Source organism: Dasypus novemcinctus, chromosome 17 (genome assembly GCF_030445035.2).
Source record: "Dasypus novemcinctus isolate mDasNov1 chromosome 17, mDasNov1.1.hap2, whole genome shotgun sequence".
NCBI classification, from domain to species: domain Eukaryota; kingdom Metazoa; phylum Chordata; class Mammalia; order Cingulata; family Dasypodidae; genus Dasypus; species Dasypus novemcinctus.
In genome coordinates, this window is record NC_080689.1 from 8185317 (window position 1) to 8210186 (window position 24870).

A 24870-nucleotide genomic window follows, 5' to 3' on the forward strand; every position below is an offset into this window, starting at 1 on the left:
CACTCCTTATGTGTGGGGCTCCCCTACGCGGGCGACACCCCTGCATGGCAGGGCACTCCTTGCGCACATCAGCACTGCGCACGGGCCAACTCCACACGGGTCAAGGAGGCCTGGGGTTTGAACTGCGGACCTCCCATGTGGTAGACGGATGCCCTAACCACTGGGCCAAGTCCGCTTCCCATCTTCTAACTTCTAACACTTTCTTTGCACCCCCAAACTCCCCCTATACTGAGGAAGAAGTTTAAGATCTTTTTTCCCCCTCCATTTAATCTTTGTATCATAAATAATAACTGTGAAACTCCCAAGGTAGATAGATTAATTCTGACGGTCAAGAGGTCGGTCGTATGGCTAGTTATCTAACATTTTTTGGCCACAATGACCCTTCAGTAAATATGGTAACTGATTTATTTTCTTTTCATATTACAAAAGTAAAATAAAAATCAGCCAGATTTTGGCATCAACATAAAGGGCCAAGATGCTTCATCATTGGATGTTTCTGGAATAACTGTATTGTATCTTAATACTTTTCAAGGTCTTTGGAAAGTTTTGGTTCCAAGAAAGACCATGAGTGTTGCTGATGACTCAGTCTGAAAAGGGAGTAGAGAGATCACTTTGTCCGAGCCTTAGATTAAATGATCAGGAAGTATTTGTTGAGTGCCCTGTAGAGTTAGGCATGTTGGAGGATCCAGAATATAGGAGGGATGGCCATGGTCCTAAAATCCCGCTCTCTCTTGCATTCCTGTTTCCTCTCATTGGAGGAAGGGGTGGAATTATGTTAGCAGACATTCTAGACGTGGTCCTTGTGCTTTTTTACGACCAGGCTAACATTTTTCTAGATAAAGTTTGTGTAGCTCTCGTTTCTCAGTTCTGCTTCTTACTTGTATCATGTTAATTCCTGGTTCCATTGTGACATCATGTTTGACCCAGTTTGAAAGAATCTCATGAGAAATGGGGAAGAAAAAAATCATGTGCAAAAAATAGTGCTTATTTATATATGAATCTTATATACATGACAAAATAAGGAAATAAAAGATGAGAAGATCTCGGTTTTAAGTATTGTACAATGTTGTCCCCAGATCTGCTTTTTCTCATCACACCACTTGTCCAATTTGGGACTATAGAGCTCTTTAAACCGCTTAGGGCACACCCAAAATCACAGCGTCTTCGCTGTCCATCTTTGGGGAGACCAAATAATAACACCACAAAGCACCTACCACATGCCAACAACCACAAGAAGCACTTTCTACTTTCACCATCCCGCCAAGGTGGGAATTAATTATCCTCACTGAACGGAAGTGGCAACTGAAGCCAACTGAGCGCAACTGCGAAGGAGGCGCCTGAAGGCCTCCGATGTCCTCTCCTCTCTGTGATTTAGTCCTGCTTGCTGCGTCCCCAAGCACGGATGCTCGCTTCTTGGCTCCCCTGTCAACGTTACAAAATGAAGCAGCCGCATTGTTACTCTTTAGTTCCTTCCAAGTTCTCTTTTCACTAGACAGCCGCCAGCATTTCTCTTCAGTTACTCTGTGAACCGTCAACCTCACTTTCCTCAGGGGGACAGGCCACCTGTGCTTCCCCTGATTATTTAACTAGTTGATTCTCACCTTGTTCAAAGGAGAATTAAGTGTGCTGTGGCTTGCTTGAATGTGTGCATGGCCCCTTGGGGGAAGTGTAATGTGGCGTTCCCAGAAACTATAGGGGGGAAATGGGGGTGGGGACCCTGCTGGGCAGAAAACACTTGCTCTGTCCTGTTTCAGGAGTTACCCTTCTTTATTAAGGCCAAAGCTGCTACCTCCTGGGCGTTTTCCATCTAAGTCGGTCCTCTGGTTTAGTAAGGAATGTGCTTACAACGTATCAAGAAAATAACTATATATTTTTAATTGTGGAAAATAAGCATACACCGCTGCAAGGAGCAAGAAAACATTTACCAGAGGGTAGTGGTAAAAGCCGAACTTCGTGCTGAAGCTAGGTGGCAGCTGTCTTTCAATAATTCAAACATCCCTAGTTAGAACATAAGCTCCTCACCGCACTTCAAAGAGATTCCTTGGTCTGCAGGGGGTTTCCCATTCTCAAACCTTAGTACTCCCATGTGAAGTTGGGATGTTTGCTGTGGAAACTAAACCACGCTTTTTGTCTGCTGAAAATTAGAAAATAAATTTTACGTGGCTGGTAGACGATTGTTTTAAATGTCACCACAGCAGATTAACTTCTGGAACTGAGAACACTCCAATGCCACAATTTCACAATGCAATTATGGCATTCATTCACATCCAGGTGTCGAGAAAGACGTGCAGATGACTCACCCAGCCTTCCCACCAGCGGTGACATGCTTGACCGCGGCCTACAGGGGCTGCGTGACAGGTGCACGTCGCTGGCTCTTGGCTGCCAAGGGAGATTGTCGTTAGGATCTTTCTCACAGTCCCTCACCCCCTCGCACCACTCTGGATTTGGCCTGCTGGGAACTCGGGTGAAGAAAGGGTGTTACCCTCCAACGGCTCAGGCGGAAGCCTCCCCACTGGGGCGGCAAAGCGCTCATTTCCCCCCTCAGCGTAACTAGCTTCAGCGGCTTTTTGGCTAAACCATCCTACATCTCTGTCGTGTGGATTTTAAAGTTAAAAGACTTCAGCGCAGAGACTTCAGCGTGTGTGTATGTGTGGTGTGTGTTATATGCGTGTGGTTTTAACCTACTCCCTAAGTAAATCAGTAGCCCTAATCCAGAGTGCACGCTTCAGATGACAGGTGACATTTTACCCCAAGGATGACGTTCCAGAGCAGCTACTCCAAGGGCTCCAGCTTTCTCTCTCCCGTCAACACCAGAGGCCTTTCAACTAGCCTAAGGGATATTAGATTTGGGTTTCCGTCGGTGAAATTATTCGTGCTCAGGATATAACCTCACAGAGCCCCGTTTGCTTTTTTTCCCCTATTTTGTTTACTGAGCTCTCAGAATAGTGCCTCACTAAAAAGGTTTGCTAAATATTGTTGATGAGTGGATAAATCAGTAAGTAGACATCAGCAGGAAGTTCTGTATAGATACTTCTCACCTTTAAATGTCAGGGTATGAGATCCCAGGGAACTCCGTTTCTCCACAACCCACAGAACGGTCTGTGAAACTCACTTCCAACATGGCTCGGGCCTCACTGACTCATGGGACAATTCTGACTTGTCTGATGTCCACTACAAAACTCACAAAATTCAGGCTTTGGAATATCTGAGTCATGCGTGCGCCATCGCTCTTAGAATCAAGTCCAAACTATTCCCTAAGGCCTAGGGCCCTTGGTGAGCTTTGTTCCTTTTTTATCTCCAGCCTCTCTTCACTCTTAGTCTAATCCTGTGCCCCAGCCCTCCCGAGCTGCTTGCAGCTTCCCCTGATGTTGCCTCAGCAGGGCAGGTGCTGGTTCCCTGGCACCGAGAGCAAACGTCTTCCTGGGCTGTGTGGTCACCCGCCTTCCTCTCTGGACAGGGCGAGTTATTCCCTGGACTATCTCAGAATCGAGCCGAGGATCTGCAACACATTTTACTACGTACTGGGTAATTATTTGTTAAATGAAAGAACAGACATCATTGCTATCCCCACAAAGCTCTTTGTATAAACAGCCTGGATAGTCTGTTTCTTGAGGGCTAGGAAGATTTTGTGTCCATTTTCTTTCCCTCAGTAGAGTAGAGATGCAAAATGACAAAAACTAAGTGGAAGGGCTTAGATACAAAATATACACATATATTTTATTTTCTGCAGCTAAACACGATTTTGCTCTCAAGCTCAGTCTTCCTAAAGCAGACACTTATTTTATTCCACTTTCTCCTTCTCACACATTATATATTTCCCTTATTTATTATGTTTAGTGTTTCTTGTCTGATGACTGCCCTAGAATATAAGCTCCATGTGTGGGGATTTTGTGTGATTTGCTCACAGATGTACCCCAACATCTAGAACACTGCCTCATAAGTGGTATGTGCTCCAGAAAGATTTGTGAATGAATGAATGAGTTGCAGTGTATTTGAGCCCAGTCAGGGCTTTTAGCCAAATGTGGGTATTATCATCTCTGTCAGTTTACCTGAAGTCTTAGAAGTTCTGGGTCAATATCTGTTCAGGGTTTCTGCCCCTTGGATTTCCCTGGCATTCCCTGCCTTCCCAACCCCCAGCCCCAAGGCTAGCATTCTGCAGAGACTGCCTCTGGCAGTGGCGCTGTCAGAGGCCCATACCAAGGTGGCATCTGGTGAGACAGCTCACCCTGCTTTTGTCACCAGTGATGGCCCCTGCCATGTGTCCTTGCTGCATCCTGTCCACTGTGTCTGTTGTGCTGTGATGTGTCTTGCCTGGGGCTTGGGCACCCAGCCACCCTCATGCAGACACCTGTGCCTGGGCCAGCGCTTCCTCTGTGGGTCTCTTCTGTGACACTGGTCCTCTCGGCTCACCCGCAACTCTTGGCAGCCTCCCCCTACTCTGCTGGAGGCAGCTCCCTTGGCCACTGTGACTGCCCAGCCCTTGTGTCCTGATGGATGCCAGGTGTCTCCAAGCACCTCCTTCCCCGAGAGAGTGCCATCTCCCAGGTTACACCAGCCTGAAGTCCTAGATTTTCCTAACCCTGTCAGAGTTTCTCCTTGCTGCTTCGGGATGTGACCTTAAGAGCTCAGCTGCTGCTTTCTCTTCTCTTTCTGGGGGTTCTTTCCATCACCCTCAGAAGAGTCATCCCGGCTTGGGCCGTGGGAGGGCCTCCACTGTCATATTCTAGTTCTGTTTATATGGTGGTTCATTGGAAACACTCTATGATTCCAGCCTTCCTTCCTTGAGTCTTGAGATGTAAAACCCAGTTTGGGAGTTCCAAAAGACCTCTTCTTTCTCTCAACAAAGCTTAGCATACCTCTTGCCCCCACATTTAAAATCTCTGAAATTAGGATGGGATGCATCTTGAAATAATTGATAGGTCATAGTTATTTGGAAAATTCTTTTCTTTTTCCTGGTCCACATTACAATTAATGGTATTTCAATTAGGCTCTTTTCTTACCACTGGCGTAAAGCTGAGCAATTCCTTCTTCATTCCTTCCTCTACCTTCTTCTCCTTGAGGTAATGAATGCCTTTCCTTCAAAGGGATGATGCCGCAGGGCAACCATAGACAATTAAAGACTTACTACAAAAGAATAAACATATGTTTCACATATTCAAAAAATATAATTCTTTATACATAAGATCACCCTTTGAATGACCACGAGTGGGATTGGAATGCATTCTCATTTTAAGGCAATTGATTGGCTTCCACTCTATACCCTGAAATACAACTGAAAAAATGTGTCCATCTCTAAGAGTCCTGACCTGCCACCGAACAAGAGATAATGCCTCCCAGAGACAAATGGTGGCTCTGCCCTGAGGGTTGACCAGTGATTACACCAGTTCAGTCTTGGTGCCGGGGCAGGGTGGGGGATGGAAGCCCCAAGGCTAATGCCACAAACATGGGAATCACCCTCCTGCTCTGATTCTTTGGTCACTATTAACGCTTCTGATTTTAACTTGGTTTCCCAGTGTGCTTTGCCTGGAGGAAGAAAACATGCTGGTCAGTAAATCGTTTTTCTATTTTAAGCTAACAGTTAGTTAGAAATACATTTTGAGCTTAGTCATCTATCTCATGAGAACATTATGAGTGTGAGACACTGAAAAGACTGAATTTCTGAGTCTGTGTGGCTGAAAGTCAGACCCGAGGGACAAATGAATCCACAGGTGAAGGGTCATCTTAGAAGATAATTTGGGATTAGCCAGATATCCACTCTAGGAAAACTTTAATCTCATTTCCTTTAAAACGTCTATACTTTGGTCAGTTTTCTACACTCAGCATTCTCATTCTCCCCCTCATCCCCCTTACACACATACACACACACATGTTCACACACACAATAATGAGTGAGTGGACCTGAAACAGAGAAGTGCCAAACATTGCAATAACAACTGAACCTACAATAAAAGTCTACTAATGGGAGAGAGGGGCACTCCTTTAGGAGCTAGTGAGTGCAAGCAATAGGAGCTGGAGATTGCTAGTAGCAGGAATGGGTATGAGCCAGCTTTGCTCAAGCAAAATGAGAGAAATTATAGTAAGCATTTAGGTGTTGCATTTGGAACCCAAGGGCAGGGACACATCCAGGCTTTGGGAAGGGCTGGAACTAACCTGAATGTTTTCTGTCAGGCATCTCTCTTCATTTCTTGTCTCTACTCTTTGCTTTTCTTTTTCAATGAAAACTGGCTTTCTTTGCACCTCAGGTTCATTTGGAGGAAAACATAGCCATATTGCATGGAGTTCAAAGCTGATTGAGGGAGCAGATGTAGCTCAGTAGTTGAAGCCTTCTTCCCACATACAAGGTCCCAGTTTCAATCCCTGGTACCTTCTCAAAAAAAAAAAAAAAAGAAAAAAAAATGCTGAACGATACCTTCTTTGTTCTAGACTCCATATATCTGCCTATATGTTTTGCATATTTTAGTTTTGATGCAGAATTCAAAATGTGAATGTCTAGCGAATGTGGGTCTAGCAAATACTCTTGGCCCAACCAGCCATGGCCAAGGGTATCTTCCTAGGCCCACAACCATAGCTTGAAGGTGGTGGTCAGGGAAATTGGTACTTTACTGAGGAGTCACCAACTGAGTAGACTGAGTAGACACAGACTCAAAGACATCTATATAAATAGATACCAATTCAATGCAGCCTTAAGCTAAATATTCAAGTCCATTCAGTGTATTTTCTTAAGGCAAGATTGCATTCCAATCCAATGTGTGTTGATTCAAAGGATGATAGGATATAATGCCAAAGTTGCATCCATTCCAGACATTTAACTACATGTGTACCAATGTCACACTATCTATAGAGGTCTTCTAGGGTTTTTGGTTACCAAGTGTTAATCTGAGGAGCAGTTGGTAGTTTTTTAAACATACAGATTCCCAGGCCCAATCTGTAGAGATTCTGCTCAGAGAAGTCCCAGGTAGGGCCTTAGAATGTCCAGGAGACCCTGGTGTGCAGCCAGGTTGGAGGCCCGCTGATCCAAGCCACCTCTCCTTCTGATAGACAAGGTACTCCTGCCATATCTTGGACCAGGGTTGTGAAGAAAGCCTGTCTCAGTGAATAGCATCAACAGTGTCAGTTCTGTCCCAGGCCTTTAAATGCAGAGCCCACTTGTGTAGCCTGCTCCAGTAAGCCCAGAAGGCAAGCCAGGATCTGGAGCAACTCTTCTAAGCACCCAGATTCCTCAGATTTTGGTATTTGCTTCTGGGTGTGGCAGCCCTGGGGATGGCTGACTGATAATTTGGACTTCAGCTTTCTTCCTTCTCTGCTCTGCTCACTCCCATGTCTGGGCCTTCCACTTTGGCAAAAATGAGAAACACTTGCTGCAGGTCTCAAAATTTCAAAGTCCATTGGCCAGTTCAGTTTCTTACCTGCTCTCAGAAAGATCCAGAACAGATAAGTGTTCCCAAAACTAAACACCTGATTATTCATGGATGACACATGGTCAGAAGAAACAAAAATGGTTGATAGAACTATGAAACTAGCTGCAGAAAGAGTTGGGGGTAGAGAAGACAAAACATTATTGAATGGAAGAGATGAAAAGCAATGAAATGAAGTCGAAGGACTTTCACTGGGTAGGGGGTAAGTGATTCATCCATTCATTGAATAGATACTTAAAATGCATCTACCACGTGCCAGTCTTTATTCTAGACAATAGCGAAAAAACAGACCAACCCCCTGACTGCATGTAGCTTACATTCCAGTGAGGACAACAGTTAATGAACAAGATCAGAAAGTCATACATATGGTAAGTTAATGGTGATATATGCTATGAAGTGCGAGTAGCGACTTTTGAGAAGAGAAGCTGGGGGCGGGGGCGGGGTGTGCGTGCATGAGCGTGCACATGTGATGTGGATGCCTAACAGCTCGTATGGGTGATTGCTTCAGCCGCAGTGATTTGGACTTTGTATGGGAAGAAAGGGAAAGAAAATAATTGCAGTTGTCAAGACAGGAAATGATTCAAGATTGGATAAAACTTTTTAACAATGAAAAATGGAGAGAAACAGAACCACTTTGGCATAGCAATCATTAAATTTCTGAGTTTACGTAAGGAGTGTTGTGAAACTTCTCATCGCAAGCTGACCTTTCGTTCCCTTTAGCTCCTCAATTATCTTTGAGGACTATTTAGATTTCAACTTCCCATCGCTCTTCACACTATTGACCAAGCTCACCGCCCATCACTCATAGAGCAAGTTATTTATATATTTTGCATTTCGATTTGAGTATCTGTGCAGAAACACCCCATTTTTCAAATGTGGTTTTGGTTAGTGTTTCTGGAATGAGGACTTTATCAGCTGTTGTGGCTGGTAGATACTCTTTTAGTCAGAAATGCCATCCCCTCCTTTACCAGAAAGCTCCTTTTTCCAAGAGGACTTCACACAAAGTATGCCTAATGAAACTCCAGTAATATTTATTTACTTGCATAATAGTATTCATTTTAAAATACATTCAGGTGCATTAATTATCTGTAATTTTTTCAATAAGTCTCTGATGTAACTGGGCAGGTATTGCCTGAGTAAGTTTCCCAAATGTAACGGAAGTAAATATATGGCACATAATGAGAACCTCTTCCACTGACTATGTGTGGGACAATATTTAAATGCTTTTTACATATTAACTCATTCAGACTTCACAATAATCCAATAAGTGAGGACTATTGATAACATTATTTTACAGTAGAGAAACTGAGACCCAGGTGAGTGACTTGGTGTTACTCAGCTTGTACACAGTATAGCTGGGATTTAACTGGTGGCAGTTGGGTTATGCTTGTGATCATGATGCTATACTCCCTGCAGTTCCAGAAAGCAGACGTCCCAGATCCAACATATTTTAGGATGTTTTTCATTTTACAAACATTTGCCACACAATTGTGATAAATGGTGAAAAGGCAAAAGGCAATCAGAGTAAATGGAAAAGATGATCCACTTTGGAGAGTGGGTTGAATTCTAGTTATTTCAGTTATTTCACTCGCTAGGCAAGCTGGGCAAGCCCTGGAACCTCTCTTCTGTAGAGAAAGGATAGTTATACCATCCCCAGTAGTGGGGGCATTAAATGTGGCATCCTGGGTGAAGTGTCTACCTCATTGTGGATAATCATAGGTGCTTGGCACTTACTCAGCTCCCTCGTAATAAATGATCAGTTATTGAGTGTAGGGCAGATGGACGATTAGGAGGTAGGTGGTGAAGTAAATTGGAAATGGCATTGATGACCTTGCATACCCTTGGGAATCCAGGGTGGGACTTAACGCTACCTAAAAGAGCAATTAAAATCTCAGTATGAGTCAGGACACAGTTTCCTTGTTCTTTAGGGCTATAGGGACCTGTTCTCTGAAATATCATCTCCAGGGCTGGGTAAGAGGTGAAGCAGTTGGTGTTGGAGGTGAATCTCCCTTCTGACCCCTGAGACAATATCTGGGTCCTGGGCTTGGTCCTCCCTTGTCTTGCCACTAGGAAGATAATTACAAGGACTCCAAGGTAGGCTATGAAGGGCTGCAAAAACTTTATGTAGAATAGGAATTCTCAAATTTTTAGTCTAAGGATTGCTTTATATTCTTAAAAAATATTGAGAGGGGAGTGGATGTGACTCAAGCAGTGGGGCGCCCACCTTCCACATGGGAGGTTTCCAGGTTCAGTCCCTGGTACCTCCTTAAAGAAGATGAGCAGATGCAACCAGTAGGGAGCAGATGTGGCTCAAGTAGTTGGGTGCCTGCCTCCCACATGAAAGGTCCTGGGTTCAGTTTCTGGTGCCTCCTCAGATGACGCGCAGACAGCAAGTGGAAATGAGCAGAGAGATGAGGGAGCCATCTGAAGCAGGGGGGTATTTCTCTAAAAAAACAAAAATATTGAGGACCTTAAGAGCTTTTGTCTGTGTGGGTCATCTCTATTGATATTTATCATATCAGAAATTAAAACTGAGAAATTAGAAAAATAGATTTTTATTTATCACTTAAAATATCAACAATAAACTCATTATCTCCTGATCAGCAAGGCTTTTAAAAAATGATTGTATTTTTAAAACCAAAAATTAGAAAAGTGCCATGGTTTTATGTTGTTTATATTGTTCTGCAAATCTCTGGTTTTTGGCTCAATAGGAGATGGTTAAATTCTCATATCTGCTTCTGCATTCCATCTTTGAGATATCATACATCTTGTGGCCTCTGGAAGACTGCACTGTACTCTCAGGAGAGTGAATGTAAAAAGGCACAGAATGCACTGCTTTCTGTATTATTATTATAAAAGTAGTTTTGACTTCATGGACTCCCTGAAAGAGTCTTAAGGACCTGTGAGAACCAATGATGTTGAGTATCTTTAACTATTTTTCTTTTGAACATTCTCTGAATTCCCTCCCAACCTCACCTTCTGACACCTGTGTTCAGCCAATCCCAATTGCTAATAACTATTCCTTCAGAAATCTTGGGTTTGGCAAACTGGAGATAGTGGGTTGGGTTTTTTCTCCTCCTCCCTCTGTCCGTCCTTCTTTCCTTCTTACTTTCCTTCCGTGCTTGCTGTACTTCCCTTTCCACTCTCAGTGGCATAACCTTGATAGTTTTTCTGTCCATATCTGGTGCCTCAAAACTGGTTTCTCTGCCTCCAGAACCTCCCAGCTGCCCGGCCGTCCTCAAGCTAACACCGTCCACAGTGTGCCACCTTCCTTGAAAGGCTTGGTCTTGGTCTCATTTGTTAATTCTGGGTGGTGGGTCATGGCTGTTTCATATATTACATTTCAAAGACTTTTCCAACCAAAATTAAAAAAAAAAAAAATGCTTTGGGATGTGTGAAGATTTTCAGGCATCTCGTTCACGAGGTTCGGAGACCACGTTCTCAGACTTCTGTCAGCCGCGACGGCGGAACAGGGCTTGGATTTACCTTCTCATAGAAACGACCAACATGCTGGACAAAACACAGGAGGCAAGGGTGTTCGAGGGTCTGGGCCTCAGGCAGCGAACGGAGGTGATTCCTGAGAGACAGGAAGTATGCGAGGAGAGCCCGAGGACTTCCCAGCCCGCGGCCTGAGAGGGTTTCCCCGCCCGGGCACCCGGAAGGGGCCCCATGTGAGGGTGCAGCGCTGAGAGCCTGGAAGCAGGCGGCCACGGTTCACAGGAGAGAGCAGGAGGGGAGAGAGCTGCGAGGGGGGAGCCCGGGGCCTCGCGGAGGACCCCTGTCAGGGCGAAGGAGTGGCGCGCCCGCGAGGAGCCTCCTGGGGGCCAGGACGCCAGCCACCTGCAGGGTGAAAGGAAGAGCAGACCCTGCCCAGGGCAGGAAGGAGTTCAGTTCTCACCAGCCAGCAACTAGCCATTTAGTCCAGGGCTGATGTTGCCCCCTGCTGAGGCCCGACCCTCTGCCTCCTTTACCAGCTTCCACGAATGATGAGGCTCCCCACTCGGGCTGGGGGGAACAGGAAAGCTCCCCCCAGTTGCTGCCAAGGCCCTTCGAGTTCCCCCGTCACCACTTCCACTCACCCTTGGTTTTAGCCAAGAGAGTGCCTTGGCCGTCACCCTTTTCTGTCTTCTTCCTGAGATTCTCTCCTTGTCCTCAGAAAGCACAGGGAAAAACTCTCAGCTGAAATTGTGGCTCTCGCTGCATCAAAGTTGTATGCTCTGGCACCCACTCCTGGTGCACTTCGGGAAGCCTGGGCTGGGGCACCTCTGCTCCTGGGGTGCCTGCTCTTCGAGTCACTACTTTCCCGTTCTCTGTGTCATTAATTCATGCCAGATTTAGTTAGGAAATAACCGAGTAACTTGTTACATAGTTAATAAATACGTCAATGCAACAGGGCAAAGCACCATAATATTTTTTTTTTCTTAGAAAATGAAAAGGAATGACAAAAATCTAGAGCATGGTAATATTTTACCATTCCATTTGTAAATGTAAATGTGTTTTAACATTTTGGCCCTTTTAAAAAATTTAGTTGAAAGTAGAGACCACAGTGTTGCCTCCGCTAGAAATTCCTGCTTGGGAGGAACAGTTTGGGGGTGATCCTTAAAATGAACCCCTTTTAAACATGGTTCCTATCCTTCAAGATCTTATGTTTATTTTTTACTAGGGAAAATAAAAACACAGACATGAAACAACATATGTACAAGGCCCCATATTGGTGACTACAAAGTAATTATAATAATATACAAACTGAGTATATAAAATGTGGAAGGGGCATGTAAACAGAGGCTGATGATATCATTCAGGTTCCCAGAGGCTGGTAGGATTTAGCTGAGCAATGAAAGATGGACCGAAAGATGACATGGTTGATTGAATGAAAGGGCCAGATCTGAAGAAGATTCTTGCGTAGGTATAATTTAAAATGAGCAGACTGTCCATTTTGGATGAAGATTAGGTTGCCTGAGAAGGACCCTTGTTCTGGGGACCCTGAATTGTCTGAAAGCTTGAGCAGCAATGCCCAGTATAACTTTTTGCAATGAGGGAAATGTTCTATATCTACACTCTCCAATAGGGCAGCCACTAGCGATGTTCGACTGTGGAGCTCTTGATATGCGGCCCATGCAACTAAAGAAGCTGAATTAAAGTTTTATTAAATTTCAACTCATTTAAATAGCCACCTGTTGCTAGAGGCTACATGAATTGGATAGGAAAGATGTAGAGGAATAAGAGAGGAAGAGTTCAGAGCCTCCTCCTGAAAGTCACACTCAGAGGCCCTCCATGTCTCTCTGCCCATAGCCTGGTCCAGCCTGGCTCCTAAGTCTTTTGTGCCAATCACCCTGGAATTGAGGTCACAGGCTTCCACTGCTGTTACTCTCTGAAGGACTCAAGCTTGGTGGCCTTGACTTCCTCAGTAGACAATAGCAGCTTACCTTCTAGACGGTCAGCTGAGCTCATCAGCAGGTCTAACTGTCCCAGGTAGGAAGAGCTCGGCACTCGCCATCCAGGTTCTTGTGACAGCAACTCACTTATGAGGATTCAAGAGGCAAAGAAGGGGCTGGTGGTACTCTAGCCTCTTGTCCCAACCTTGGGACTCATGGCAGAGAACTTTCCCAGCTCCATCCTCCCTCAGCCTGGTAAATGGGTAATGGTAATTATTCTTGAACAGCAGATCACCTGCTACTGAGTCATTGCCAAGTTGTTTGTTCTGCTAAAGGATGAGCAAAACAGTCGAGTATTCACAGAATCTTTGACATTAAAGAAATGAGTCAAGGAATGTAGCTCTCCTGAGTTTAACTGGATTTTTCTCCTGCTTCTGTTGTCATGGTTTGTTCTTCACTCTTCCACTTTCATCACAAGAAGCAGAGGCTACCTTCTTATGGGCTGTATTACTTCATAGAAAATCATTCAATATCAATGCTGGAAATGAAATAATTCGTGCAGTTAGCATTTGCTGAGAAGTATAGCTACTTCTTTTACTCAAAATAGAATATTTGAAACTAAACTTATTTGACCATATTGTATGTCTTATTTTTCCTTTCTTTGCTGGTGAGATTGTCATGGTAATAAGGAAGTCCTCTGTTACTGTGGTCAGTTCAAAGGCTCTGCTGGAGAGGGGAGGAATTCTCAGAGACCTTGCAAGCTAGGCTGACTAAATGGTACAGGCGCACGAGGGAGCCCATGACACATTCCTGAGTCTGGCTGCTCTCTTGTTTACCTGTTATCCTGCCACAAACCTGCCTGAGGCTCTGTGACTAGAGAAAATCACTATTATTGCTACTGGTTCTGGGGTTGACAGGCTCCGCTGGGTCGCTGTCAGCTGGGGCCCTCACCACACAGGCAGATAGCCAGGCAGATAGGCTGCCTGGCTGAACATCCAAGATGGCGCTTACCCAGGGCCGGCAGTGTGTTCTGAGGTTGGGGACTGGAGCACCTCCATGTGGCCTCTCCCTTAGGCTTTCTAACAGCGTAGTCCCACCTGTGTCATGGACCTTTTCAAGCTGGGCACAGACAGGGAGTGTTCCAAGAGGCCTATACAGATGCCAACAGGCTTTTTATGATCTGGTCTTAGGACACCCAGAAAGTCAGGTCCACTGCAAGCCACCATGGCCAGCCCAGATTCAAGGGGAGGGAAGTAAGACTCAACTAGAGCAGCAGCAAAGAATTTTTATTTTTTATTAGAAAAGTTGTAGGTATACAGAAAAATCATGCAAACAGTACCGAATTCCCATACACCTACACTCACATGCACAGTTTTCCCAATTACTAACACTTTGCATTAGGGTGGAAACTTTAGCAGCAAAGGATTTTCAGTCATCTTGAATCTAATAAAATGATCATATGAAAAGGAAGCCACTTATGATGGATGGTGATAATACTAGCACAATATTGTGAATGTAAGTAATACCAACAAATTGTACAAAGGAAAGTGGTTAAAATGGGACAATTTGTGTTGTATGTAAGTTGCCACAATTGAAAAAAAATAGCCTAAAAAATTACAAGGGGAAAATGCCACTTGAAGATAATTTGGCAGTTGCTTTCGGAAAGGACCAAAGGTAGGGCATAAACCAAACAGGAAAGTCTAGCTTTTGATAGGCACTTAGGCAAAAGGAAAAGTGGTAAAATTTAGAAACCAATTACAGAAACTGGCGGAGAAGCAAAGATGGTGAGTTCTTGTAGAATTACAAGGGAAAGAGAAGAGTATTAAATTTAATACGACTGAGCACAAAAGCTTTAATAGGCACTGCTTGGATGACACGGGGAGCTGGCAAGGGCTGCCTTTTGGATGGTGATGAATGGCTTGGTTTCTGGTGTTCTAAATCTCATGTGTTGAAATGATTATCAAATCTAACACAACCAGCATAAATGAAAGAGGCCGCTAATCCGGTTCTGTTAGGGGCAGCGGTGCTTGTAAGTTATTGAGTCAATCAGCCTGTGGTACTTGCTGTGCTCTTCTGTGTTTATACAGAAGAACCAGGGTGCCAGGAGCCTGTTCAGTCATTCACCTTCGCTGAGCACAATTAAACATTCCTACCAGCCATGCCCGTGCTTTCCTCCTCCTCCTCAAGAAGAAGCTGAAGAAATGGGTTATGACCCATGGCGGTCTTAGGATACCCGGGACACTTCTTCAACTCTCATCTCTAGTTCAGGTGTGGCTTTCTGATTGGTAAAGGTCTTAGTAAATCAGAGGAATTTGAAGAGAAACATGATTAGAGAGGTCCGCATACAAGAGCTTAGGGAAAGAAAGAGAGCAAGTCTTTTCACATCGAGAAGTTTCAATGGTGCCAGGTAATGAGAGGCAGATAAAAGCGTGTTATTTGGAGATCAGTGAATGGAAAATGTGTGAGAGGAGCAAAAAACTGGGCTGTGGAAGGAAGTTCATCTAGGACAGCGGTTTCTAATCTATTTCAGGGAAGGTTGTGGTTGTGTAAGAAGTTACCGGCAGTTCCATAAATAAGAAAAAATACGTAGAGCAAGTTAAGCATCACAGGGTGTCCCTGTGCAAGAAGGCAATTTTCTTTACATCTTGATAACGGAAGTCAACTTTCCATGAATCCCTATTTCCATTGGTAGCAAAGTAAGAAATCTTAACCAATTAAGCATCATTTAGTTTCCACTGGTTCCAGTCTCTTTGAGGGTAACATCACAGTTCAGCGTTCTTTTCTGCTCCAGGCCTAATTTGGGTTCCCGGTGGAAGCAGACCAAGGGCAGGAAACAGCTTCCGAGTTTTCCTGGTGTGTGGCTGGGGTTCTAGTCCACAGGCCAGCCCCTGTCCTTACCGACCTTGGCTGACATTGTGCTTGTCCTGCCTTCCTCACCTGCAAAGTCTCCTCTGACTCGGTCCCTGCACTGTCCCCTTTGAGCGCTTGGGGAATCTTGGCTGCTTTACTTGAACACTCTGGAAGATGCTGGGCTTTGAGGCAGCCTCTACTGCCAGGGATGATCCGTGGCTGGGGCCACGTTGGACACGGGGCTTTGCTGAGACTGACGGGGTCCAGGGCTCCACCTGGGAAGTTGGTGATGCTCCTTCTCTTCCAGGAGCTCCCATCCATCTCCTCCACCAGAGGCCGGGTCAGGGTTGCTCTAGTTTGGTGGTGGTGGAGAGGGGGAGTGCTGGGCCTCCTCTCAGGGGTCTTCCAGGGTCGAATGGACAGGAGTGATGGCCCTCTTCCGATTCCCGCCTGCTGGTCAACTCTGCTCCTATTGAGTGGGAAAAAATAACTTTATACTAGCAGGTATACTGTGCTTAATGGTTTGTGATATAAGCTTTATGGTCCAAGTTTTCCAACATTTTGCCTTTTGGAAGTCAAAGAAACGGACACAGAGAAATGCTTCCTCTTTCAAGCTTTCAATCCTAGTGTTCATATTTAAAATGGAGAGTACTTCAAAATGGTACCTTGCTATGCAGGCCAAAGGAAAGGTTTTATTTTTCAGGTCACGCTGTACTGATCAATGTGAGTGTTTTATCTAACTTTTTATTGTGGTAACTTACACTACTGAAAATTTCCCATTTTAACCACTTTTAAACGTACAATTCAGTGGTATTAATTACATGGACAATGTTGTGCTACTATCACCACCAACCATTACTGAAACTTTTTCATTAAACTCTGCACCCATTAAAGCAATGAGTCCCATCCCCCACCCCCTCAACTATCCTACCTCTGGTAACCTGTAATTTTTTTCTACAAATTTGCATATTCTAGGTATTTCATGTACACAGAATCACACGCTATTTTCCTTTCTTTATTTCTCTCAACATGACATCTTCAAGGTTCATCCCTGTTGCATCAGCACTTCAGTTCCTTTTACGGCTGAATCGTGTTCCATTGTATGTCTTTACCACACTTTGTTCATCCATTCACCTGCTGATGGACACTTGGATTGTTTGCACCTTTTGGCTACTGTGAACAATGTGGTTGAGTCCCTGTGTTCACTTCTTTTGGGGATAAGCCTACAAGGGGATTGCTGGGTCATTTGATGTTCTAAGTTCCACTTTCTAGGGACCTGCTGAACTGGTTTTCACCACTGCTGGGTCATTTACATTCCCACCAACACCGCATAAGGGCTCCCATTACTCTGCATCTCTGTCAACTCTTTTTTTTTTTTTAAGATTTATTTATTTATTTATTTATTTATCTCCCCCACCCCCCATTGTCTGTTCTCTGTGTCCATTCACTGTGTGTTCTTCTGTGTCTGCTTGTATTCTCATTAGGTGGCTCCGGGAACTGATCCTGGGACCTTCTGGAGTGGGAGAGAGGCAATCATTCTCTTGGGCCACCTCAGCTCCCTGTTCTGCTTTGTCTCTTATTATCTCTCCTCTGTGTCTTTTTTTGTTGTGTGATCTTGCTGCACCAGCTCTCCACGTCAGCCGGCACTCCTGAGTGGGGCAGGACTCCTGTGTGGGTCAGCTTCCTTTACCAGGAGGCCCTGGGCATCGAACTCTGGACCTCCAATATGGGAGACAGGAGCTCAACTGCTTGAGCCACATCCCCTTCCCCCAACTCTTATTATTATTTTTAATAATAGCCATCCTAGTAGGTGCGAAATATTATCTCATCGTGGTTTTGATTTGCATTTCCCTGACAACCAATGATGCTGAGCATCTTTTCATGACATTATTGGCCATTTGTGTATTTTCTATGGAGAAATGTCTATTTAATTCCTCTGTCCATTTTTCAACTGGGTTGTTTGCCCTTTTTGTTGAATTGTAGTTTTTCTTTATGTATTCTATATATTAAGCACTTATCAGATATATGATTTGCAACTATTTTTGCTCATTCTCTAAGTTGTCTCTTCATTTTCTTGGTAATGTCCTATGATGTACAAAAGTTTTTAATTTTGATGATGTTCATTTTATCTGTTTTTCTTTTTGTTGCTCATGCTTTTGGAGTCATCTAAGAAATCACTGCCAAATGCAAGGCCATGATAGCTTTCCCCTATGCTTTCTTCTAAGAGGTTTATGATTTTAGCTCTTAAGTTTACGTCTTCTGATCCATAATTTTTGTATATGGTGTGTGGTGGGGGTCCAACTTCATTCTTTTGCTTGTGGGTATCCAGTTTCCTAAACCATTTGTTGAAGAAACTATTCTTTCCCTGTTTAACGTACTCGGTAACTTTGTTGAAAGTCAGTTGGCCATGGATGTGTCAATGTGATTGTGTTTCATGCACATCATTAGGTACTTCTTCCACAGACATTCTTCAGCAGACGTGTCCTGTGACCAGAGCAGCTGGACTGGTGGGGTGGGGACTAACAAGCCCTGTCTTAACAAAGCTGGCCTGAGGTGTGGCAGATGGTCAAGACTCCAGGGTGGCAAGCATTTCACAGGTGGGAGATAGTGCTGGGGCCACACTTCAGAAGGTGACCAGAGGCCATGGGTGCTATTTCCATTTCGTAAGAGTTTCTGTCAAAGAAGTAGGCTATCTGCCTGCATCGCCTACATGGGTGCTGTGTTTTACACAGGAGCACCCTGATTGTGCTGGCGCTTACACCAGAGCCTAGAGCAGTACAGGAACGACAGGTTCTCCCTCGTGGACATTTCCAACCCAGAGGTGAAATGAGCCAGGTGTCCACCCAAATTATCCAAGGAAAGGAAAAAAGGGAGTAGAGAGTCAGGGAAAGTGGTAGGCATGGGCTGAATGAGGCACGATCGGATTTCAAAGTCCCAGAGAGAAGAATGGTTACAATATGGAAAGGGGGAGGCCCTTGAATCTCATTCCTGTACTGGGGTGCACATTTGAGAGTCCCAGTCAGTCTAGGTGCCTACGTGGCTAGTAGACCAACTGGGTCAGGGTGGGTGGGAGAGTCAGCATTTAGAAAAAAAAAAAGGGGGCCGATTATTTTTATTTTGATGGTGCACAAAGGAAAGTCACTTTCTATTTGTAAACTGCAGTAACCTTCAGTACACGTGGCTCCCCAGGCTCAGGCTCACCGCTTTCAGCTTTCCACTTGTACATACATGTGAAATTCGCCCTTAGGTGAAGGAGTCAGACTATTAGCATCCTTGTGGGAACTGGGAGAACAGTTGCCTGCAAACCTGGGTGCACATTCGAATCTCCTGGGAGCTTTCAAAACAGCCCCAGAGACTCTGAATGCTTGATGGAGGTTATGACCCAAGCCTTGCAATTTAAAATCTGCCCAGTGATCCCCATGTGCAGGCAAGGTTGGGGTGCACCGCTGCTCTACAGAGGAATACTAAGCAATGCCGACAATGAAGGAACCCCATAATGCTGTGTCTCTGGCCCCAGATCTATGCTTGTTCCCCTGAGGAAAGGAAATCATCCAAGTTCTGGGACCAGTCAAGAGAGAAATGGCTGTTTCAACACCGCTGCGGCATTGTCATCCTGCCAGGCTCCCCGCAGCTTTCGGGGCTGATGAGTTATTGTCCCTCATGCCTTTCTGTTTTCTTTCATCCCAGAATTGTCTAGGGCAGCTGAGGCCAGGGTTACCACAATTCTTCAGTTTCTGAAGAGGCCTATCAAGAGATGGGTTAGTGAAACGACTGCGAGCCAAGCCCGAAGGGATGCAGGAGGGGGTAGGCAAGTCCTGGGAGGAAGCCAGCCCTTATTCAGCGTCTCCTTGGAGGCAGACACCTGACAGAGGTGGTGCAGTAAGTGCTCAGAACAAACCCGGGAGCCAGGGGAAGTGCAGGAGCGGCTTCCGCTCAGGGCTGCGGGGCTGGAAGCCCCAGGGACGGGCGGGGGTGCAGCCGGGGACCCCAGAGTGCCCAGGCAGTTCTCGGCGTGGCCTGTCTTTGTCGTGTGTGCAAAGTGAGCCGGTGGGAGTAAGTGGGTCTTCGGTTTCCGAGCACCCCGTCTGGGTCTGGCCGGAAGTGCGGTATCACTGCCTGGAAAACCTGGCGGTGGCTTTTTCTTTTTTTCCATCAGGGTGCACACAGCACGGCCTTGGCAGTGATGCCAGCAGGAGAACGAACTCTGTGCGTGGCACGGTTTCATAGATAGCAGCTAATTGCATCTCCCCGGTGAGATGGATGCTCTTCTGCTGCCTTTTCACAGAAGAGGAACACGGAGGTACCGAGGGGAAGGACTCGTCCAAGGTCACAGAAGCAGGACGCGCGCGCCGGCCCCGGGCGAGGAGGCTCCGGCGCTCTTGCCGCAGGACGCGGTCTGGCCTCCGGCTCCGGGCGCCGGGCTTTCAGCGTCTGCTCCGCGGGGCCCGTGGCCGTGACCTCCAGCGGCTGAACTCACCCCCAGGGCTCGGGGGTTGGGGAGGCGAGCCGCGCCGACTCGCTGCGGGTGGGGCCTCCGGAGCTCCCACTCCACCCCGGTGCGGTGCCCAGGGCGCGCCGCAGCGCCCGCTCCGCTTGCGCCCCGACCGCGGGGAAGCCGGGGGACCGGCCGCGTCCGCAGTGGGGAGGCTCGGCCTCACCTGCCCCCGCCGAGCCGCGCCCCGCAGGGTCCCGTCCGGACACGCCACCTCCCCGCCGGAGGGAGGGATAAGTCGGGCACCCGCGGCTCGTCCCCGCGCCCAGGGCCCAGCCCAGAAGAGGCGCCCGCCGGGCCCCGCGCGCCGCCAGGAGCCCCCCGGGCTGCGCGGGCAGGGGCGCGGGGCGCCGCGGGGATGTGAGGAGCGCCCCCGCGCGCTCCCAGGGCTCCCCGCCGGCTGGGCCGGGGCCGCCCGCCGAGGCTCGCCCGGGTAGGAGGAGGGGCGGGGCCGGGCGGCGCGGGCCGCGGGGCCAACGGCACCCACCCCTGCCCCCGCGCCCACCCTTGCCCGCGCGCCCACCCCTGCCCGCGCCCTCGAGGGCCGCCCGCCCCCGCCGGGGCTCGGCGCCCTGCCCGGGAGGCGCTGGCCGCGCCATCTGCCCTTTTGTTTTCTGAGCGGAGCGCAAGTCGAGGGTTTTCAAATCCCTTTTGCTGGGAATTTGCCGAGCGATCCGGAGGGGAGTGTGTGCGCGCGTCTCTTCCCGTGCTGGTGGCTTCCAGGCCTGGGCGTCTGGCCTGGCTGGACTGGTTCGGGGGGCCGCTCAGGGCTGTCGGGCAGAAGGGCGCGTCTCGTCAACGAGGTAAGGACGGAGTGCTCGGAAGCGGTGGGGAGCGTGCCCGGCCCGCCTCTCTGGGTGGAGGGTGATGCGGACCCGCGTAGCTACAGAGCAGGTAGCTCCCCGCCCGCCCAGCACCCCTCCCCGCCAGCACGCCCCGCACCGCGCGGCACCCAAGGCTTTTACCTGCACAGCCGCCTTGCCGGGAGGTGCTTCTAGCACCCTCAGTTTACAGCTGAGGAAACTGAGGCTTAGCTTGACTGACTTGTTGCCGAAGCGGCACCCAGAGAGAGGAAGGCTGCGGGGCTCGGGTCCCCAGGCCTCCCACCTTGCCGCACCAGGGCTCTCAGCCGACTCCCCTGGAGGTAGGATGGCGTGCAGATCCCGCTCCCTGCGTCCCGCCTTGAGCAGCTCTCCAGGGCCACTTGTGCGCTGCCCGCATCTGATGGCTTCCCTCCCGGTTTTAGCTCTGCAGCCCGAGGACTGAGGGGAGGCGTGCCTGGGGACCGCTGACAGCACGGAGGAAAGGTGACAGAGGTCCATTATTGGAACGTGAGGCCTGGGTCACCCTGGCTCAGTGCTGAGCTTCTGGAATGAGCTCTGTGACAACCGATGAAAGCAAGGGGTGGCGCTGGGGGAGTGTGCTATCCCTTTCCCCACCAGAATGAATCCTATTTACTATTTCATTTAATATTGTCTTAATAGCCTGTATTAAGGTTTGTGCTCAGGAAAAATGTGGACCCTGTAGGATGGGCTTTGACGAGGGAACGCGGGTGAAACTCCCTGCTGTTTTTCAGTCTCCTTGGGCTAGCTGCCGTCGTGCTGCCTGTGGAGCTCCGCGCGCACCCATCCACACTCTGGTGGTCTCCGTGAAGGAGTGGATGTGGGAATTGAATTCTCACGTGACATCGGCAGGACAGGACCACACGCCGCATTTCTCACGGGCTCCACTGCTGCCATATGTAGTGTGATGTGGCATCAAGATTTTCTTGATGGTTCTGAAACACCTGGCATCTTTTGAGTAATTCCTTCACTGCTGGTGAAACACTGCTTTATATTGGAGTCATTTATATTACCATCGTTCATTGAATGCCCACTACATGCCAGGCACTGTGGCAAGTGTTGGGGATCCTGCAGGGCATGGGACAGACGGAAGTCCCTCTCCCTGATGCGAGCGCTCTTGGTGAAGTTCTAGGATGTTGACAGAGTCTCAGAGTTGGGGTTCACACTGAAATCTGTCCCTCTGAACAGGATGCCCACACACTGGCCGCCCAGAGCATGCGACTCGGCTTCTCTGGTTGAGAGGATGAGAAAGTGATGGACCCGGACCCAGCTCTGTGTGTCTCTAAAGAGTAGTAAGAGTATACCTTGTGGCCCAGCTGTGGACTTGTGGGGAAACCAGGGAAGATGGAAAACCCCTGGTTGGGAGGCAAAAGTGGCAGATGAGTATCCACCTGGAAGGCAAGGCATTGTGGAGGGAACATCTGATTCATCAAAGTAGCAATGTTTGATATTTGCCACAGAACTAATGAAGTGTAGGGGTAGGAAACCACAGAGAGATTCTCATGACATGACAGGATGGATCCACTGATAACTTGCCAGTTACACTTTGAAGGAGAGAAGTCATCCTGGAGCGACTGGTCCCTCCCCTCAGGGTTTTCCATGTGCTGCTATCGGCATGCTTGGTTTGCCTTTTCTTCTCTTGGAGGCCTTCGGGTGGGCTGGTGGTACAAGATGAGGATCTGCACTGGCTGCCAGCATGGCTCCCAGAAATGCTGCTGCAGCCTCCTGGCAGGACCTGGCACCCCGGGGCTTGTAGAGGACCCTGCACGGAGCACGCTCACTGAGTCTTGAAAGGCACTGGGCTTCCTCAAGGTCCCAGTCACCTGTGTACCTGTGGATTCTGTGCCTTCCCCAGTTTTCATCCACATAAACGGGCATCCATGTGGCGGACTGATGGAAACAATTTTTTCATCCCTGTTCTATTCCAGAAAGGATTATAAGGTGCCATAAATTTAAAGATGAAAGAAAAACATAATAGAAGAAACAAAATGGAGCCTGGAATGAATCTAAAAATTTATAAAATATAAACTTTAAAAATGAAATAATTATTTTAATTGCCCCATAATGCAAACCGTACATTTGAGTTTTTGTTTTGTTTTGTTTTCTAATAACAGCACATAAAATCTAGTTTATGTTATGTTTCCCAAGTTTGAACTGGGATCTGATGGATATTATTTTCAGTGCTTTGTAGATGATAAACAGTTTTCAGATGTACTTAAAAAAAAAAAAAGAAGCTGGAAGTCAACAGAGCACAGAAGAGGAAGGAGAAGATGCCTCCATGTGCATTGCCACGTGATGGAAAAGCCAAGGAACCCCCAAAACTGTTTGCCAGTCAGAAGATACCGATCCTCTAGAAGGAAGCAAGTCTTCCAGCCTCTGAAACCGTGAGCCAGTAAATTCCTGTTGTTAAACCAACCCATTGTGTGGTATTTGTTTTGGCAGAGGTGAGCTAATACGGGGCAGGAATTAGTATTTCTAAAGTTCCCCAGGTGGGTCTAAAGTAGAGCCAACTCAACACTCTATTGCAGGCAGTGGGATGAAACCTGACAGGCACAGCTGTGTGTCTCCTGGAAAACTTAAAATGTATGAAAATTGTGCCGACAATATTTTTTATATAAGTGTAGAATGGTGTTAGGTGCCAGGTTCCAAAAATTATAAATACGATCTTCATTGGCATGAAAGTCTGTGGGTCACTGGGAAGTCATGCTGAAGGCAGGACAAGCTTTCGTTGGGTGGAATGGTCTTGCACAGTGCAGGATGCCTAGCATCCATGGTCTCCTCTCTGAAGGTATTGTTGCAATCACTGAAAGTGTCCCCTTCCCCCAAATTTCTGAAATTCACTGTTAGGGGCCATACCTTCCCCATTGAGAATCACTGCTCAAAGCACAAATGCAATGTGGGCCCTAAAATAACAGGGCATTGCGAGGTTATAAGTTAACTATCCAGAATATACCTACGTTAATTGTTAAAGGATCACAGATTATAGATTTGGTGAGAGAAATCAGAGCCGTGGTTGCCCTGTGCAGTGGGTGGTGACCACAAAGGGACATGGGGGATTTTGGGGGCTGATGGAAATGGTGTATATACAATTGTCAAAAGTGATTGAATCATACACTTAGGACTTATGTGTTTCACTGTATGCTAATTTGTCCTCAGTAGAAAAACCGTGGAAGTGAAAACAATGGAAACGTTCCTGTAGTGGACGCTTAGTCCTCTGAGACTCCATCCGGAGATTCCAGTTTGAGAAACAGCACTGTGCTTCCCTGCCCAGTGCTCTGGGTATGCAGAAATCAATCTCTTTCTCTCACGGTCAACTTTTTGACAGCTCCTCTGTGGTAGTGGCCTCTGCTCCTGACCTCTAGCGAGTGCCTGGAGCAGAGCTGTGTGGGAGGCCCAGAGAAGGTGGAAAGGGTGAGGTGGGGTGATGGGAAAGCAGGGGGATCAGGGGACAGAGTCCAGTCCTGTGTATAGATTCTGGTTCCTGTTGTCAAGGGGCCCTTAGGGACAAAGTGGTGAAGTTGTCCAACTCCAGCTTCGCCGTCGAGAAGCTTGGGTCTAGCCCACCTTCCTGTTTGTAGCCATCTTGTAATCACGTCTTTCTGGGCCTCAGGTTCCCCTTTGGACTTGAAACCTTTGTGCCTTAGTTGAAACCTTGTGACTTTGTGTCTACACCAGCGAATGATTTAGATTTAAGAAGAGCCCTGAAACCTCTGCGGCAGTTTTTATCCTCATCTCATTTTGCACACTCGACGCAAAAAGCTTTCCTCCTCCTGTTTATAAGGGTAAATAATCTAGATAAGTCTACTCCTAGCCAGACTTTCAGATTGCTCTTCTAATAGGAATATAGCTGAAGTTTCTGTGTTTCTTCAGGGGGTTTCTGAGGCGATGAGCGAGTT

General features: G+C 47.2%; 1 protein-coding gene and 1 long non-coding RNA gene across 13 annotated transcripts in view; one reads left to right on the forward strand and one right to left on the reverse strand.

Moving 5' to 3' along the window:
• IL1R1 (interleukin 1 receptor type 1) overlaps nucleotides 1-24870 on the forward strand; it is a 122173-nt gene that overhangs the window by 62564 nt on the left and 34739 nt on the right. For 2 of the 12 annotated variants that reach the window (XM_058278249.1, XM_004473630.5), the window contains 2 exons: nucleotides 23156-23358; nucleotides 24131-24253. The exons of 8 other annotated variants lie outside the window; for them this stretch is intronic. The gene's annotated coding sequence lies outside the window, so the exon portion shown is untranslated. Of the gene's footprint in view, nucleotides 1-20640; nucleotides 20936-23155; nucleotides 23359-24130; nucleotides 24254-24870 lie in introns of those variants that run through there. 2 more of the 12 variants (XM_004473634.3, XM_071208743.1) reach the window with 2 other exon arrangements.
• LOC131273930 (uncharacterized) lies at nucleotides 3824-21506 on the reverse strand. Its single transcript, XR_009181096.1, has 3 exons — nucleotides 21098-21506; nucleotides 12842-13328; nucleotides 3824-9860 (listed from the first exon to the last, which is right to left on the reverse strand). It is a non-coding gene; the product is annotated as an uncharacterized lncRNA (long non-coding RNA).